Below are 18,469 nucleotides of genomic sequence, written 5' to 3'. Positions count from 1 at the left end.
TAAATAAAATCTTAAAAATAAATAAATAAATAAAATAGGTTGCATGTTGTAATCTCTAGGGTAACCACTAAATTATTAGTGAAATATATATATATATATTTTTTTTAATAAGCTTATCAGGGAGTGAAGGAATAATAAAAAATTTTTAAAGTTTGATGAAACCAAAACTAGACAAAAAAGGAAGGAATAAAGAATAAGAAAAACAAAAAAATTAGCAAGATAGTAGATTTAAACCAAGATATATATGCAATTGTATTAAAGATAAATGGATTAAAAGAGATATACCAGTAGAGATGGAAAAAGAAATACCACACAGACACTAAAATAGCTGGTGAAGCAGTACTAACAACACACAAAGTAGGGTTTAGTGTAAGAAGTGCTACTAAAGATAAATAAAGGATATTTTATAATGGTAATTGGGTCAATCCACCAGGCAGATATAACAATTCTAAATTTGTGTGTTCCTAGTAATATAATTTAAAAATATATAACACACAAAAATTGGCATATCCAAAAAATTAAATAGACACAATCAGAGTAGGAGAGTTTAACACACATTTCTCAGAAACTGATAGTACAAACTGACAAACAGAAAACAAACCAGTAAGAATATGGAAGACTTGAAACACACAATTCACAAATTCGACTTAAACATTCTAAATACTAAACCCAACAACTGTAGAATACATTTTATGCTCACATAGATATTTTACTAAAATTACCCTAATGCTGGGTCATAAAACATACTCAACAACTCCAAAGGATTGAAATCATACAGAGTATGTCTATGACTGAAACAGAATTAATCAAGAAATAATAACAAAACTTAAGCAGAAAATTACCCAGTATTAGTATATTAGACAATGCATTACAAGATAACCCATGGCTCGAAGAGAAAAATCTCAATGGAATTAGAAAGTATTTTAATCTAATGGTAATGAAAGCATTACATAAAAAAATATGTGGGATGCAGCTAGCATCACTCTTAGAAGAAAATATATAACCTCAAAATGAATAATTTAGAAGAAAATACTTGAATAGTAAAGAATAAAGACTGGAAATTAATGATCCATTATCTTAAAAATTAGGGGAAAATTCAAATTAACCCAAAGAAAGTATGAGAAAAGAAATAATAAAGGGCAGAAATAATGAATTAGGAACTAAGCATGCAATAGAAAAAAATCAACAAGCTATGACTGGTCAAGAAAAAAAAAGAAAGAGGACATATATTACCAGTATCAGGAATCAAAAAAGGAATATCACCACAGATTTTGCAAACATTATAAAGCTAATAAGGGGCTATTATAAACTTTATGTCACTACATTATAAAATGTGGATTAAATAAATGTATTCCTTAGAAAAATACAACTGAACAAAACCAACAAAAGAAATTAAAAGATCTGAACCGTCCATTTTCTATTTAAAAGACTGCCTCTGTAACTTCTCATTTCTATTCTAGTTGGCTTTGTGACCAAAGTCTCCAAAAAAATTTAGGGAAAATATCCCGTATCATAATGCATAAAATTTTCTAGAGAATTGGAAAAAAGTGAATACTTCCCAGATGGTTTCATGAAGCTAATATGAGCTTGATAACAAAATCTGACAAGATAGTAAAAGAAAGTAAAATTATAGGCTGATTTCTCTTATGAACATACATGTAGAAGTCCTAAACAAAATATTAGCAAATTGAATTCAGGAAACTGTATTACAACAAAATTGATTTTATCTCAGAAATTCAAATTTTATCAATCAATATGAATCACCATATTAATGGAATAAAAGAAGTATCTTATAATCATCTCATTAGATACAGGAAAAGATAAAGAATTTTATAAAATCTAATACACATCAATGATAAAATAAAAGAAAACTCCCTTAATCTGATAAAAGGGATATACAAAAAAAAAATCTATAGTAACATTACATTTACTCATGCAACACTGAAATCCCCTGAGACTGGTAATGAAACAAGAATACTCTCCTTATCACTTTTATTTAACATCATATTGGAGGCCTTAGCCAGTGTAATAAGGTAAGAAAAAATAGATAGACCAGATAGATTGATAGATCAAAGAGAAGCCATGAACAAACTATTAGAATTAATAAATAGATTAAGCAAGTCTGCTAGAACAAGGAAGGCCAATACACAAAAATCAATTGTATTTCTAAATATCCACAACAAATAATTAGAAAAAAATCTAAAACGTGATATCATTTATAATAACATAAAAAATTAAATAAGACTAATTTTAAGGTATTCTAATAATTATATTATTAGAATAATACTTATAATAATTTTATATAGTATATAATATAACATATTAAATTATATATTATTGTGTATATTATAATAATTATATTATTAGAATAAAAATTATTATTATTATAATTCTAAGACTTGAAAGATGTCTACACAGAAACTACAAACATTATTTGGAAACATAAAAGAAAATCTACCTAAATGGGTGGATATACTATGTTTGTGATTTGAAGCACATAATATTATAAAGATAACAATTTCGCAAAATTGATCCATAGTGTCAATGTAAATATCCTGGCAGGATTTTTTTTTCCTTTTTAATGTAGATCTTGACATTTAAATTGTGGCATTTAAATTACATATGGAAATGCAAAGCGCCAAGAATAGTCAGGACAATCTTGAAGAACAAAGTTGAAAAATTTAACATTAGCTATCACAAGGTATTATAACGCTCAGTAATTAAGACAGAATGGTGTTGGCCCAAGAGAAAAATAGATCAATGGAACAAAAACAAAAAAGAGAAAGCAGAAACAAAGATGATACTGTAGTACAGTGGGAAAAAGGACAGTGTTCTTAAAAGTAACTCTGGTCGATGGAGAGCTGTATGGAGAAAATCGCATCCTAATCTCTACCTCACATGATTAAAACAAAAACAAAATCACCAGCACCAAAAAAAGAAAGAAAGAAAGAAAGAAAGAAAGAAAGAAAGAAAGAAAGAAACCACAGCTGGATTGTAGATCTAACTATGAAAAGTAAAACAATTAGATTTTGAGAAGATAGGACAGGGGAATATTTTTAAGCTATTAAGATATGCAAATATTTCTTAAAGAGGACATGAAAGTCACCAACCATAGGAGAAAACATTGATAAATTAGACTGCCTAAAAATAAAGAACTTCTGTTCATCAGAAGATACCATTTTAAGAGAGTGAAAAGGCAAGCCACAGACCGAAAAAAGAGATATGCAATATACATTTCTAACAAAGAACTCATTCAGAATGAATAAAGAAGTCCTTTAAGTTACTAAGAAAGAAAGAAAAAAAAAAACAGGGAAAAAAACTACAGAAAAATGGGCAAGGGACTTAGCATGCACATCACAAGAGAGCATCCAAATGGCCAATAACAGGCCTGAAAAGGTGCTTAATCTCATTATTCATCAGAGAAATGCAAATTTAAACCACAATTAGATTCCACTTTCACCCACCAGAATGGCTAACAGCAAAACAGCAAAGTGAGGTGAGAATGTGGAGCAACTAGAACTCTTATAGATTATTGGTGGGTATGCAAATTGGGCCAACTTTGGAAAACAAAGCACCTAGGAACATTGAGTATATAAATACATTATGACCCAGCAATGCCACTCGTCATTCAACAGGCGTACATATATGAGTGCACAAAAAGGCATAGTTGTTCATAGTAGTACTAGTCATAATAATAAAAAACTAGAAACAACCCAAAGTCCCTCAATGTTAGAGTAGACAAGTAAATTATAATAAAGTTACTTAATGAAATGTTATAAAGCACTGAAAATTAGTTAAGTATTTTTCTTTTTTAAAAAGATTTTATTTATTTATTTAAGACAGGCAGAGAGAGAGAGAGAGAACGCAGAGGGAGAAGAAGGGTCCCCTGTTGAGCAGGGAGCCAGATACGGGGCTCCATCCCCAGAACCCCGGGATTCTGACCTGAGCCGAAGGCAGACGTTTAACCGACTGAGACACCCAGGTCACTCCTTAATTAAATATTGTTCTATGCAATAATGTAGATGATTATCACAGAAATAATTTTAAAAGGGGTCTGACACAAAATAATACATATGGAATGGTTCCATTTATATAAAGTTCAAAAACAGGGGTGCCTGGGTGGCTTAGTAGGTTAAGTATCTGACTCCTGATCTCAGTTCAGGTCTTGATTTCAGTGTCATGAGTAAACCCCACATAAAAAAAACAAAACAAAACAAAAAAAGAATCTTGAAAACAAAAAAAACACCAAAAACAAAGGCAACCACCTTACACACATTTGGATGGCTACTACAGCAAACAAACAACAACAAACAGAAAACAGTGAAGTGTTGGTGAGGATGTGGAAAAAATAGAACTCCGCGTGCTGTTGAAAGGAATGAGGTACCTAGAGGAGTCCAGCTTACAGAGACAGGAGGTAGGAGGCTAGAGGGAGGGCAAGTATAGACGTACAATTTAATGGGTATGGAGTTCTACTTTTGCAAAATGAAAAGAGTTCTGCAGGTGGGGTTGTGCAATAATGTGCATATACTTAACATTGCTGAACTGTAAAAATGACTCATGTGGTCCATTTTATGTTGTATGTGTTTTACCATAATTAAAAAAAATTTTTTTTAAGTAATAAAGGTGAAATGAACACGGTGATGGACACCGTGCAGTGTTACTTTTGGTGAGGGTCTAGGGGCTGGGAATCATCAGGGAAATTTGGGGGTTCTAGGGATGCTCCTTGATCTGGGTAGTAAGAACGCATTTTCACCCTTAAAAATTGATCAAATTATATACTTTGACTCGTGCACTTTTCCATAGGCTTCACCCAAACTAACAACAAAAATTACTTCAAAAATAAGTTGAAGTAGGGGGTACCTGGGTGGCTCAGTCGGTGTACATCCAAGTCTTGATTTTAGCTCAAGTCATGCTCTCAGGGTGGTGAGATCAAGGGAACCAAAAGCTTATTTTAAATTTTGATATAAATTATTATTCTGCCCTGTATAATTATAATCCCCACACCAGAGTATGAGAGTACATATTTCTTCGTACACTTGCCAACACCAGGCTCTGAGATTCTTCTTAAACTTTGTCTATTCGATGAACTCATATACATAATAGTTGTAATTTGTATTTCTTTGAGTATTTGTGATACTGAACTTATTTTCATGTGTTTACTAACCACTTGCTTTTATCTTTTCTTTAATTTCTAGCAATTTACCTTTAAGTAATCACTCAAATATCCAAAAGATGTCAATTGTAGTGTAGTAAAACTGAAATATATGTCAAATCAGAGTTGGCTAATAAATTATGATACTCACATATGACCAAGTAGTCATGTGAAATGGCTATACCTATTGTCATATGTTGATGAATTTTAAAAAGGCAATTATATAAATACAAACATAAGATTACCTGTAATGTAAATGTTCTTATAGGTACACACACAGAGACATGCACAGACACACACCCTTGCCTGGAAAAATGTTCACCAAATTTTAATAGTTGTTATCTCAGGGTCATGGAGTTCAGTTTTCTTTTTAATACTTTTCTTCATGTTTGAGTTTGTTCAGTGAATAATACATCACTTTTATGATAAGAAAAAACAATGGTATTCTCTTTTTTAAAAACAAAAGTTCTAGGGAAAATAATCTGGTCTGTTTCGGTCACAGGTCATCCTTTCACATTCCCACGTTGCTTGCCATTTTCACCACTTGGCCTACTAACCCCTGTGAAGACCTGAAGATCGCAAATCAGACTGAGAACTGTATTAAAGTCTCTGCTTCATTAACAGCAAGTGGTACCACCATAGCGACCAGAATGTTGCCTCCCCTAACCACGGCAGCTGACTTCTGGGCCTCCTCCTGGAGCTTCCAGAGCAGGAAATCAATGCAGGGAAAAAAATGTTTTTGTTTTTTGTTTTTTCTGTGTTTTGAGGAGTTGAGGGATGTCTGGTCATTTGCATTTCTATAGGCCTTTCAGAAGGGATCTAAGAGTTGGGACCCATTAATTCTCCTGCAAATTCTGGAGGCCCAGGGGGGCCAAGAAAGGACTAGTTGGTTTGGGACTTAGGGGAGACCAAATGCTCTCTACCCATGACAGAGCGCCCTACCAAAAGAACTTTGAAATGTTCAGTCCCCACCATAATCTCTCTTCCACCATGTGTTCAAATTCTACATACATAGTTAAACTTTTCATTTTAATTAGCAGCTAGGTGCTGGTAACTCAGTTAACAGAAGGAAGCAAGCACGAGAAAAAAGGAAACATTTAGGATCTGCGTCCCACAAGACCCTTCCAAGAATTACCCTGTTCCAATCACACCGCTGAAATAACGAGTAATTGGAAGTTTTGACCTTCTCGCAAGTGTCTCCTGCCACTCTAGACGTTGCAGCGCACCCAACATCCTTTTCAAGGGGCTAAGGGCGGTAGATTCCCTAGCTTTAAAGGTTACGGTTTTGAGAACTGGAGATGCTCAGAATATTGACTGGAAAGTCTTGAAAACGGACATCAGGACCTATGAGCTTGCCACTCTCCTCCCAGACCTGCAAGCCAGCACCTGCCCTGGAGACAGCCGCCTGACCCGGAAGCCCGCAGGGTCACGTGCCTCCCCCCTCGTGCCAACTCCCCGCTCGTGCAGGGTGCCTCCAGCTAATCTGGAAGTTTGATTGTAAGCCAAGGGGAACGGTTATATAACTCGGAAAGTTTAAACTTGGGAGAACACATGCGCATATCTAGACAAGAGCCCAGTTAAAAGTAGACAACCCTAGCCCTGGATCCCGTTTCCCCATTTTATTGCCCCGTAAAGCGGTAAAAGATGTTTTTTGTTTTTTTTTAAGATTTTATTTATTTATTTGGCAGACAGAGAGAACACAGGCAGGGGGAGTGGGAGAGGGAGAAGCAGGCTCCCCACTGAGCAGGGATGCAGAGTTCTATCGAGGACCCTGGGATCATGAGCTGAGCCAAAGGCAGACACTTAAGCACTGGGCCACCCAGGCGCCCCAAAATGTTTTAATTGTTACATCTGCCTGGCTTCCAGGCTGTGCAAATGGTCATGTCATCCAGCTTATTAAAAAGTACCTGCCGGGGCGCCTGGGTGGCTCAGTGAGTTAAAGCCTCTGCCTTCGACTCAGGTCATGATCCCGGGGTCCTGGGAACCAGCCCCGCATCGGCCTCTCTGCTCAGCGGGGAGCCTGCTTCCCTTCCTCTCTCTCTGGCTGCCTCTCTGCCTACCTGTGATCTCTGTCTCTCAAATAAATAAATAAAATCTTTAAAAAAAAAAAAAGTACCTGCCGCCTCCCTGGGCCCTTTGCACGTTATCCTGTGTGTGCAAGTCAAAGTGAAAATCATTATAAATGTCCATTGTGCTCATTCTTGTGTTTCTTCCTCATGATTAGTACTGAGAGGTGCGTCTCTCAGCTCAAGACAGTGAAGATGGCTCCCTCCTTTCCTGGAGCCTGTGAATCTTGCCGTTCAGCCAGGAGCACCCCTTCCCACCACTGCGTGGGAGCCTGAGAGTAGAGCATCTGGGAATCACCTGAAATGGGAAGAAACTGAGGAAGAAGGGCCAAGGTCCAAGCAACATGGCCCAGCTCCCAGAACCCAGCTTCGGGCTCTGTGCTTCTATTTGCCATCACCTCTTTGCTGCCAGAAAGTTCTGTGGAAAGCCACAGGGTTTGAAGTGCCAAGAAGGCAGGCAGGCAGCTGCAAGGCGGGCAGCTTCTCCAGGTGGGTGCAGAGGGAAGGAAGGGAAATGCAGGCTTGATGCGGAGAGAAAAGGAGACTGAGCCTCAGGCTAATCCCTGTGAGAACTGTTCGCTTGGGGAGACAAGGGCAGGAGTCCAGGAGCCAGGGCCCTGGGTGCTGTCCCATGAGAGGGCTAATTCCCCCCACCCCATCCTACCCAGCTCTGTGGGACAGGGTCGTGGGCCGGTCGGGAGACAGCTTGGAACCAGGAGGGGCACTGTCCCTGGGAGCAACCACCCCCCCCCCACCCTCCAAAGCTCCAGAAATGGGCAGCAGCTCTCCCCAGTCTAGCTCTTCAGCTCTTTTGGCTGACGCCAGGCCCTACTGCCCCAGGGAGTTCTGTCTCTGAGACTTCTGAAGGGGAAGACAGGCGGTTTAGCTCCAGGCCAATTAGTGCCTTTTGCTTTGACAAAATGAGAAAAATAAGGACATGGCAGTGAGATTTTTCAAAGAGCTAAATGTATTCCATTTAAAGATTGCTCTGATGCTAATGCCAAGTCCAGTCTAATGTTCTGATTTGCTTTATTGAGGTGACCTCCGAGGTGATCATAGTTGCTAAGGCTCTTACTGGCCAGCTTGCCCATTTTTTTTTCTCTTTTGATTTTGCTGGCCCCTGAAAATCCAAGCTTCCAAGACAAGGAGCATCCCAGGGCATGTCTTTTGGTCTTTCCTTCTGTGACGATTCCATCTGTATCTTACTGCAAACTCTGAGCCCCAAACGTTCATGTCATTTAGTCCTTCAGTGGCCAACAAATAAGCTGCCTCTGCGTACCAGAAAGTAAACTTTGTTGAGATGGAACATTTCCTTGCAGGTGATAAAAGATTTTGAACATTTTGGAAATGAACAACATAAAACAAAAGTATTAAGTGGCTCTCCAATTGATCCTTGACACACTTACGGTGACACGCTTAACCACAGGTTAGCCCAAACATTTCACCGGCCAGCTACTACCAAGAAAATGTCCTCTTTGATCATGAAAACTGGTTATTTTTTCTTAGCAACATTATTATTTAAAAAATCATGAATCCAAACCCTCCCCAGTCAGTTTGAAGGGACCACAGCTGCTGTCTAGATGTGCTGCTCTGCTTACTTGACCAGGGAATGCGTGTGGCAGGGACTTCAGAGCCTTCTCGGGCTTGTCTGGGACGATGGCATGACCTAGACCATCCGGACTGACACAGGAACTAAGTAGTTTACCCTTCTTTCCCTTGGAGGGTTGAGTAGGGCTGACCCACCATCTGGATGAGGAAAACTGTTGCTTCTTAAGTGCAATTTAAAGGTTTCCCAGCCCGAAGCACCTCTCACTTTGTCTAAGTTTCTACCTATAGTGATTTGACTTTTTTTTAAATTACTGCTTCTCGCTTTAGTCTTCTTTTTTTTTTTTTTTAAAGATTTTATTTATTTATTTGAGATAGAGAGTGAGAGCGAGCGTGAGTGGTGAACAGCAGGCAGAGGGAGAGGGAGAAGCAGGCTCCCTGCTCAGCAGGGAGCCCCATGCGGGATGGGATCCCAGGATCTTGGATCATGACCTGAGTGGAAGGCAGAAGCTTAACTGACTGAGCCCCCCAGGCGCCTCCTCTTTCATGCGCTTTTGAGCCAGAAAGCCTCCTGAACTTTGTAGTGCCTGCTCTGTGGCCCCCAATATCACCTGTGCCCCCAGATGAACTTGACCTGTCGCAGCCGTGGCTGTGTGCTGCTCAGTGCCAGGTGGGCCAGGTGGCAGGATGATGGTGAGCCCAGGCTTTGATCTAGATGCCTCTGGGGCTGACCCCTGACCGTGCAGCCTCAGGCCTCGCCAAGCTCCCCTTCCCTCCATTGTAATGTGAGATAATTATAGTCCCTTCCTCCTAGGGCTGCAGTAAAAAATAAGTGATATAATTTGTGTAAATCACTTACTATGGTGCCTGCCACGTAGTAATAATGCAGTGGTGATTATTCTTGTTATTATATGTCTTAGTCTGCTAGAGCTACTGTAACAGAGCCCTTCCAGCTGGGTGGCTTCAGACAGCAGAAACGGACGGTCTCACAGCGCTGGAGGCCAGAAGTCTGGAAGGAAAGTGTCGGTGGGGACGGTTCCTTCTAAAGACTGCAAGGGAGAATCGTTCTCTAGCAGATCCCAGGAGCTGCTGCTTCACTGCCAGTCTTCGGTGTTCCAGCTACATCATTCCCATCACGTGGTCTTCTCCCTGCGTGTCCCTCTTGTCCCATGTCTGGCTTCTTAGAGGACATCAGTCATATTGGATCATGGGCCCACCCTACTTGATAAGACTTCATCTTTTTTTTTTTTTTTAAAGATTTTATTTATTTATTTGACAGACAGATCACAAGTAGGCAGAGAGGCAGGCAGAGAGAGAAGGGAGGAAGCAGGCTCCCTGCTGAGCAGAGAGCCCGATGCGGGGCTCGATCCCAGGACGCTGGGATCATGACCTGAGCCGAAGGCAGCGGCTTTAACCCACTGAGCCACCCAGGCGCCCCGATAAGACTTCATCTTAATTTAATTATATCTGCAAGGACACGGTTTTTAAAATATTTATTTATTTGAGAGAGAGAGTATGAGAGAGAGAGAGAGAGAGAGTGCAGGGGGCGGGTGGCAGAAGGAAAGGGAGAAACAGACTCCCCGCTGAGCAGGGAGCCCAATGCAGGACTCGATCCCAGGATCCCAGGATCATGACCCAAGCCGAAGGCCAATGCTTAACTGACTGAGCCACCCAGGCACCCCGAGGACACTATTTTTAAATGAGGTCATAAAAAGAGGTATGGGGTATTAGGACTTCAATGTGTCCTTTTTAGGGGAACACAATTCAACCTATGACACGGGGGGGTGGGTATAGGATTTTGACTATTGTTGCTATCATTACTATTGTCATCATTTTCCAGCGCTGGCTCACGTGGCACTGTGCACGGGGCACAGCATGACCAAGTGCTGGCTGCATAGCCTTTTCTTAAAGCAATCTCTGCCCAGACCTCTGTCAGTGACTCCCGTCCACCGTCTGGGGCTGCCCTGGACCAGAGCAAGTTTTCCCCTTCTCTCCACCCCTTGCACCCCGTGAGCACTCCTCCAGCACCACACTTCCAATGGCCTCCAGCAAGTCTCCAGCTTCTGCCTAGCACGTCACATCCGGTGAGGGGGAGGGCACACCTGGGAGCCAACAGCAGCCTGAGCTCACACACTTGCAGCGTGCCTGTGAAACAGACCAGTTCCGTGACCCTCCCCACGAAGTCTTCCTGCCGTGTAGCCATTCTTCAACCCACTAATCTGCACAGGTGGTCCTGGCTACCCAGAGATGAAGGCCAGTGGCCCGACCCTCCTCAGGCAAAGCTTGCTTTTGCAATCCCTGCCCTTCCCCATGGTTATGTGCCAATCTTCCTCTTCTTTCACATGATTTCCCATTTTAAAAGCATGAGGGAAATTTCACTAATTAAAGAAAGCCTGTGGTCTATCCAGTTGTCAACAGATGAAGTAATCACTCACAGGTCACCTGGGGGGCTCAGTAGGTTGAGCATCTGCTTTTGGCTCACGTCATGATCATGGGGTCCTGGGATTGAGTCCCACATCGGGATCCCTTCTCAGCGGGGAGTCTGCTTCTTCCTCTCTGCCTCCCCCAACTCATGCTCTCTCTCTTTCTCTCAAATAAATAAATAAAATCCTTAAAAAAAGAAATCACTCACTACCGTATTTTTGGTGAATCCAGATTTTTTTTTTTAAGATTTTATTTATCTACTTGATAGAGAGAGACACAGTGAGAGAGGGAATGCAAGCAGGGGGAGTGTGGGAGAGAGAAGTAGAGTTCCTGCCAAGAAGGGAGCGTGATACAGGGCTCGATCCCAGGCCCTGGGATCATGACCTGAGCCAAAGGCAGACACTTAACGACTGAGCCACCCAGGTGCCTCTGAATCCAGATTTTTAGATGCGGGACTAGGTTTGCTGAAAGTGGGAGTGCCCCTAGGCAGGGCCCTGAGCTTAAAGGCTTGGGTATAACTGTCTGTGCGATAGGAAGCCACGACAGACATAACCAGGCCATTGATTTCCGACTTCTGTCAGGGCCTGTGGATGTTTCACTACCCAAGATTCAGCCTCTTCCTGTCCTGGAGGGTGGCTTCCGTGGCCCATGACACCAGGGATCACATGGTTGCATCCCTATCAGCCACACACCCCCACCCCCCGACCCCACCCCCTCCCCAGAGTCCTCAGGAAGTAGCCCAGCTCTGGATCTGGAATCCCATCTTTCATCTGGAACCCCACATCAGGGGCTGCCAATCCTGGGAGCTGAATTGCCAATCCCAGAAGAACCTTTCTGACTCCATTTATGACCCTGGTTTAAAGTGATGGGGAATGGAAAGGCAAGGACATTGCCTCTGTTTTAGAGTTGCCAGATTTAGCAAATAAAAATATATGATAACCAGTTAAATTAGACTGTTGGATAACACCAGATAATTTTTTTTTGTCACCCTCACCATTTTTAAGTAAATGGTTCATTTGTATTAAGTATCCACATGACAACAAATAGGTTTTTTAATGTAAGCATATCCCACTCCATATTTGGGACATACTTATACTAAAAAATAACTCTGTGTTTATCTGAAATTCAAACTTAACTGGGCATCCTGCACTTTATCTGGCAACTCTACCCCATTTGCCCTGGCTTATTTCATTTGTTTGTATTACTGGTTCCTTGTCTCTATGAAGAGAAAGCATCCCCAGGGATTTGAGGCTGCCCTCCTCCTTGACCTCATAGGTGAGAGGCTGGCAATCTCGAACACACATACAGACAACTTATTTTGAGTCGTCAAGATCCTGAAGAAAGTCAGGACCCAGGAACAATGTATGTTAGGCACTTCCCATTTTTCTGCACCTTGTCATCCTACCTCTCCCTGGCCAGCCCCATTCCAGGTCCCTAACTCATCCTACTCAACCACTAACTGATGAGGCTAAGGTGTTAGCTGTCTGTATGATTAAAATGTGACCCGCTGTCAGCCACGCTTCCTCCCCACCCCACGCCCCAGCCCCCATCACAATGGACTCAAATGACCAAGAAAATGGGACGATGACCAGACAGAGTGGCAACTCTGTAGTTGCTCATGAGGGGTGAGCCTGCCCAGTCCCAGATGCATGGAACTGCTCCCCTCTGCCAAGACCCCTTTTCTTAAATATCTTCTGAGAAGAAAGAGTTATTTGCAAAGAACTCTACAAGGGCTCCTCACTTAATGGCAAATTCAAGTCTCCCTTGGTGTTCTACTAAGAGTCCCAGAGTGGAGGGAGGAGAAGAAAAGAAAACCCCAAATGAAAAATCTTTGGAGAACGAGTAGCTCTAGTCTAACTTTGGGCAAACCACGTATGGCCCCAAGGCACAGAGACAGACACAAGAAAAGCTTTCTCTTCCTCGCTGTGCCAGCCTTCCCGGTTAGCTTTGGAAATCCCTTCCTGACTTCTGTGGTTCCAGTGCACATCAAGGTGGTGATGGACAGTGTGTGAAGCACAACTAAAACACGCACAGTGACCCACATAAACAACCAGTTCTTCCTTTCAAGACTTTTCTTGCAACCAATTATAGTAGTAATGAAATAAGCCACGTACATATCTAAACAGGTTTCTAACAGCAATTCAGTTCAAAACAGACGGAGCAGGACACGCCCTGGGCCATGGGATGGAAGCTGCGGTATAAAGACGTTGAAGACACGCCTCCTCATGAAGATGCTTATGGGCAAATGGCGAAGATTGACAAACAGCACCACCAATCACAGCACAGAGTGGTTGGGGCGGTGATAGAAGTGGACACAGGCTGGGTAGGAACACAGAGGACAGTGATCACGCAACTAGGGCACGGGGAGATTGGGAGAGGTAAGCAAAGAAGGCTTCTTGAGGGAGGCAATTCATGGCAAGGTCGAAAAGTGCAAGGGGCAAGTTCAATAAAAGCATCCCTTCTCATGGAGCACTGGGTGTGGTGCATAAAAGATGAATCTTGGAACACTGAAAAAAAATAAAATTTAATTACAAAAACAAAAAATCCCTTCTTTGGCAGAGAGGGCTTTAAAATAATAGCCAACCCAAGTCAAGGTTAACATCGGGCAGTAGAGACTTGGCCTGTCCCTGTCTCTGGCTCAGCTCTATCAACTCCACTATTCTGGCCCGAGAGTTTCTTTTGAGTCTCCCACCAGTGAGCCCTACCAGCCATGAGTAGACAGAAATGTGGAATCCCCTTTCTTAAGCTTTTCTATTTATTCATTTCAGCCAAGCAGTTAATTTTGGGAGAATCCCAGAGTGATTCTAATGCTTCCATCCAAACTTCAGTTAATGAAAAGCTTTACTGAGGTTGTTCTCCAGAGCAACCTTTCTTGTTTTATTCTTTCTTGTTTTAATCCTGAATAGGCTGCCTTGGCGGCCAGCGGCTTAGAGGGCTGCTAGGTTGTTTGTCGGTTTCCATTTTCTGCAGCTCAGTCGTAACTAAGGATTTTGACCACCAACTGGGCTTTCAACACTACTTCTGCTCAAGAGCCTGGTCATAAAGACTATTCTTGGCTCAAAGAGGCCTTGTCCCACCCCTGCCTCGCTAAGCCATTTCTTCCAACAGCCATGTCAACCTTCATCCTGTTCACCCACTCAACTCACACATGGAGAACATCACAACCCAACTAAAATATCTGTAATTGGGTCAATGACAAGATTCTTGGAAGAGGTTTATGTAATAAAACCTCAAGAGTGAACCCACCAAGTATCAATGTCAGGGAGGAGATGTGAACCTAGGGTCATCTCAGTCCAACCAAGAGCAGATGGGGAGCAATTACCACATGTGGGCCCTGAGGATCCCTTTTGGATCTGGGGACTACAGGCATGGTACTTCCCCGAACCACACCAGGTATAGTTAGCCTGAGAAGATTTGCTTGAGGGATGCAATAACCAGATACCTCAAAACTTAAGGAGAGTGAGTAAGAATACCTCGAAGCAGGCGGAGACTCTCTTTAGGCTGACTATATCTGCTGAGGTCTATGGCATTATAGCATCAGTAGCCCTCAGAAGTTCAAAAGTGATGGGTTCTGCAATTGCCTTCTTCATTAACCAATCAATATAGGCATACCCTCTCTCTCTTCTCTTCTTTTTCTCTTCTTCATCTCTTCCCTCTTCCTCCCCCCTCTTTCTTTACTTCTCTCCATCACTTACCATAGTACCTTCTCTCCCCCCTCCAACTCCAATTCATTATGGGTCACACTTTACTACCTGCTGGGCTTAGATATGATTGAAGTTGCCTTTACCATCTCAATCACATCCTTATCTATTTCACTAAGAGGACAAGGCCCAGGCTCAGAACCATAACACAGGTTAATAAGGTCAAATTCAAACCCAGAGGCTCAAAGACATCTTAGAAAAGAGAGCTTGTGAAGGTCACAAGGGCTGGAAGAACTTATCAAATTAAATTGCAATGGTACCTTTCCATAGAGGAAGCAAACAAAGTTTACATCACTAAAAGAATAGGAGTTCCACCATTTGGGAAGGTGAATTACTGGCACTATTTTGTGTCTCCTGTTATGAAAAACAAATCTTCACACAATCCAATGTTCCTTTAAACGACCTTTGTGGTTCTTTCTTTCCTATGATGATCAAACTTCTCAGCCAGGTGTTAGGGACACCACTGTTTCTGTTTTTCTACCACCACCTTCTCCTTCTCCTGAAACCTGATGAAGCAGTGGCCTCTGGAGTCATTCAGTTTTGGACCCTGTGTTCACCTCTAGTCCTCATCTCTCTCTCTCTCTCTCTCTCTCTCTTTTTTCCTCTCCTTGATAATAACCAATGATGATCAACTTCCTTTTGAAACTATTTCCTCTCTTGGCTTCTGTGTCAAGACCACTCTCCAGAGACTCCTGGGTGGCTCAGTCATTTAAGCATCTGCCTGCAGCTCATGCCACGATCCCAGGGTCCTGGGATGGAGTCTGACATTGGGCTCCTTGCTCATCAGGGAGCCTGCTTCTCCCTCTGCCTGCCATTCCCCCTGCTCATGCACGCGCTCTCTCTCTCTCTCACTCTCACTCTCTGGCAAATACATACAAAATTCTTTGGTTCTTCTGCTACCTCCCTGGTGTGTTCCCTGTACACACACAGATACACACTTAGTCAACATGGTCAATTGGACTGACAGAGAAATATTCATGCTCTCATTTCAAATATAGACAAATACTGAACTGTTACAAACTTAAATTCTTATCCAATACATATCTCATAATGCATTAAAGCTTTCAGAAACAAAATGAGGTCTTAAAGCCGAGCAGTGGGCAGGAGCTGGAACATAAGTAGGTAAGAAGGATAACAGGATTGAATTTAGGCCTTGGCCACTGGATACTGAGGTTTTGAATCTTGCCTGGGGAGGAGGGTGCAAACCATAAGGAGAATTGGAACTGAGCTACCTGAATAAAATGAAGATTCAACAATGGCTGCCCACAGAAAACAGACTAGAAAAACTCCACCTGACAGGGCAGGGGAAGGAAATTTGCTAACCATCAGGCCTATGGATAGAAAAGGAATCATTCACAAAATCTAGAACCCAGACCAGTGCCAAGTAGGCTGTGATATGAGGAATGCAGACCAACAGTAACATTAAAAATTGCTCCTGTATCCATTAATCACATAGGATCCCAGGAGAGGTAAAGACAGACCAGTTCTGAAAGATGTTGCTGTCACCCAGGGCATGTCACCTACAAAAACCACATTCCTGAAGATTACTTCATAATCAGTAGTTTGAAATCACACAAGGAAACAAACTGCCATGGGGAGAACTAAGAATTATAAATAATAGAAACAGATCTGAGAAGGTTTTTAAAACAAATGTCTAAATTTTTGGAAAAAAACTGAATGTCATAAGGCAAGAATATAAAAACTACTAGTTTATTTCTAAAAAAATCCATTTAATAAAATACCATAATTATTTATATACAAACATTGATGAACAGGTAGATCCATGGGCTGGATACAGTTGAAGAGAGAATTAGTCACTCTGATGATAAATCTGATGGTGTCAGAATATAGCACAGAGAGGGAGAAATGAAAAATCTAGAAGAAATTTAGAAACTGGGACCTATAATGAAAAGTTATAATGTGTCACAAAAGGAAAGAATAGAATATTCAAATAGCTGAGAATATTCCGGAATTGAAGAATGAAGGTATTCCCAAGTTGAAAGAATGTCTGTATTATGAGCTGGATACATTTGCTTTTAATCTCCCATTTAGACAAATAATATTTAAAATATAAAACAAACATAAAGAAACGTTATAAAATCTAACAAAGAATTAAGACAGAGTGCTTTTAAAAAGACAAAGTGAGGGGCGCCTGAGTGGCTCAGTGGGTTAGGGCCTCTGCCTTCGGCTCAGGTCATGATCTCGGGGTCCTGGGATCGAGCCCCACATCGGGCTCTCTGCTCGGCGGGGAGCCTGCTTCCCCCCTCTCTCTGCCTGTCTCTCTGACTACTTGTGGTCTCTGTCTCTCTCTGCACCAAATAAATAAATAAAATTTAAAAAAAAAAAATAAAAAGACAAAGTGACAGTTGACCTTTTTTTTTTTAATCAGGGATGATAGATTTCACAAAATGTAGAATTTTTTCTTCAAAAAGCAGGTGGGTGGTGCCTGAGTGGCTCAGTCAGTTAAGCATTTGCCATCAGGTCAGGTCATAATCTCGGGGTCCTGGGATGGAGCCCTGAGTCGAGCTCCCTGCTCACCAGGGAGTCTGCTTCTCCCTCTCCCTCTGTTCTTTCCCCCTGCTCATGCTCTCTCTCCCTCTTTAATAAATAAATAAAATCTTTAAAAAATAAGCAGGTGGAAAATTCTTTTTTAAAAGATGTTACTTGGGGCTCCTGGGTGGCTCAGTGGGTTAAGCCTCTGCCTTCGGCTCAGGTCATGATCTCAGGGTCCTGGGATTGAGTCCCGCATCGGGCTCTCTGCTCAGCAGGGAGTCTGTTTCCCTTACTCTCTCTCTGCCTGCCTCTCTGCCTACTTGTGATCTTTGTCTGTCAAATAAATAAATAAAATCTTTTTTTAAAACTTTTTAAAAAATGTTATTTATTTTGGGAGTGAGCAAGAGAAAGAGCACACACTCTCTAAATAAAATAAATAAAATCTTTTAAAAAGTTCTGACACAAGTGGTACAACTGTTTCACCAATTAGAAATTCTACTTTAATATTTAAAGATGGGGACCCAGCAATAGCACTTATTTAAAGCTTCTAGATGATTCTAATATTTTTTAAAACCTCAATAAATCAAGCATACAGAGAATAAATAAGGACAGAGAAGAATAGACTAGCACAATATTAGCAAGCATAATCTAATAGATCTATTGAACAGACAGCTCGATTGGAAAAAAAGAGCAAGATATTTAAATGGGCACTTCCTCAAAAGAGGGTAATAGTCAATAAACATATGAGAAAAACCCAACCATTTTTGTCATCAGCTAAATGCAAATGAAAACCACAGTGAGGATGCCTGGGTGGCTCAGTCAGTTAAGCCTCTGCCTTTGGCTCAGGTCATGATCCCAGCGTCCTGGGATTGAGTCCCACATTGGGCTCCCTGCTCAGCAGGGAGTCTGCTTCTCCCTCCGCTCCTCCCCCCCACTCATTCTCTCAATCGCTCTCTCAGTCATAAATAAGTAAGTAAATAAATAAACAAATAAATACACAATGAGAGGCCACTACACCCTACTGGAATGACTGAAGTGGAAAAGATAATACGAAGTGTTAGGGAAGGTGTGGAGCAACTGGAACTCCC

Source organism: Martes martes (assembly GCF_963455335.1).
Source record: "Martes martes genome assembly, chromosome: 2".
NCBI lineage: Eukaryota > Metazoa > Chordata > Mammalia > Carnivora > Mustelidae > Martes > Martes martes.
This window is presented reverse-complemented; position numbering follows the sequence as displayed.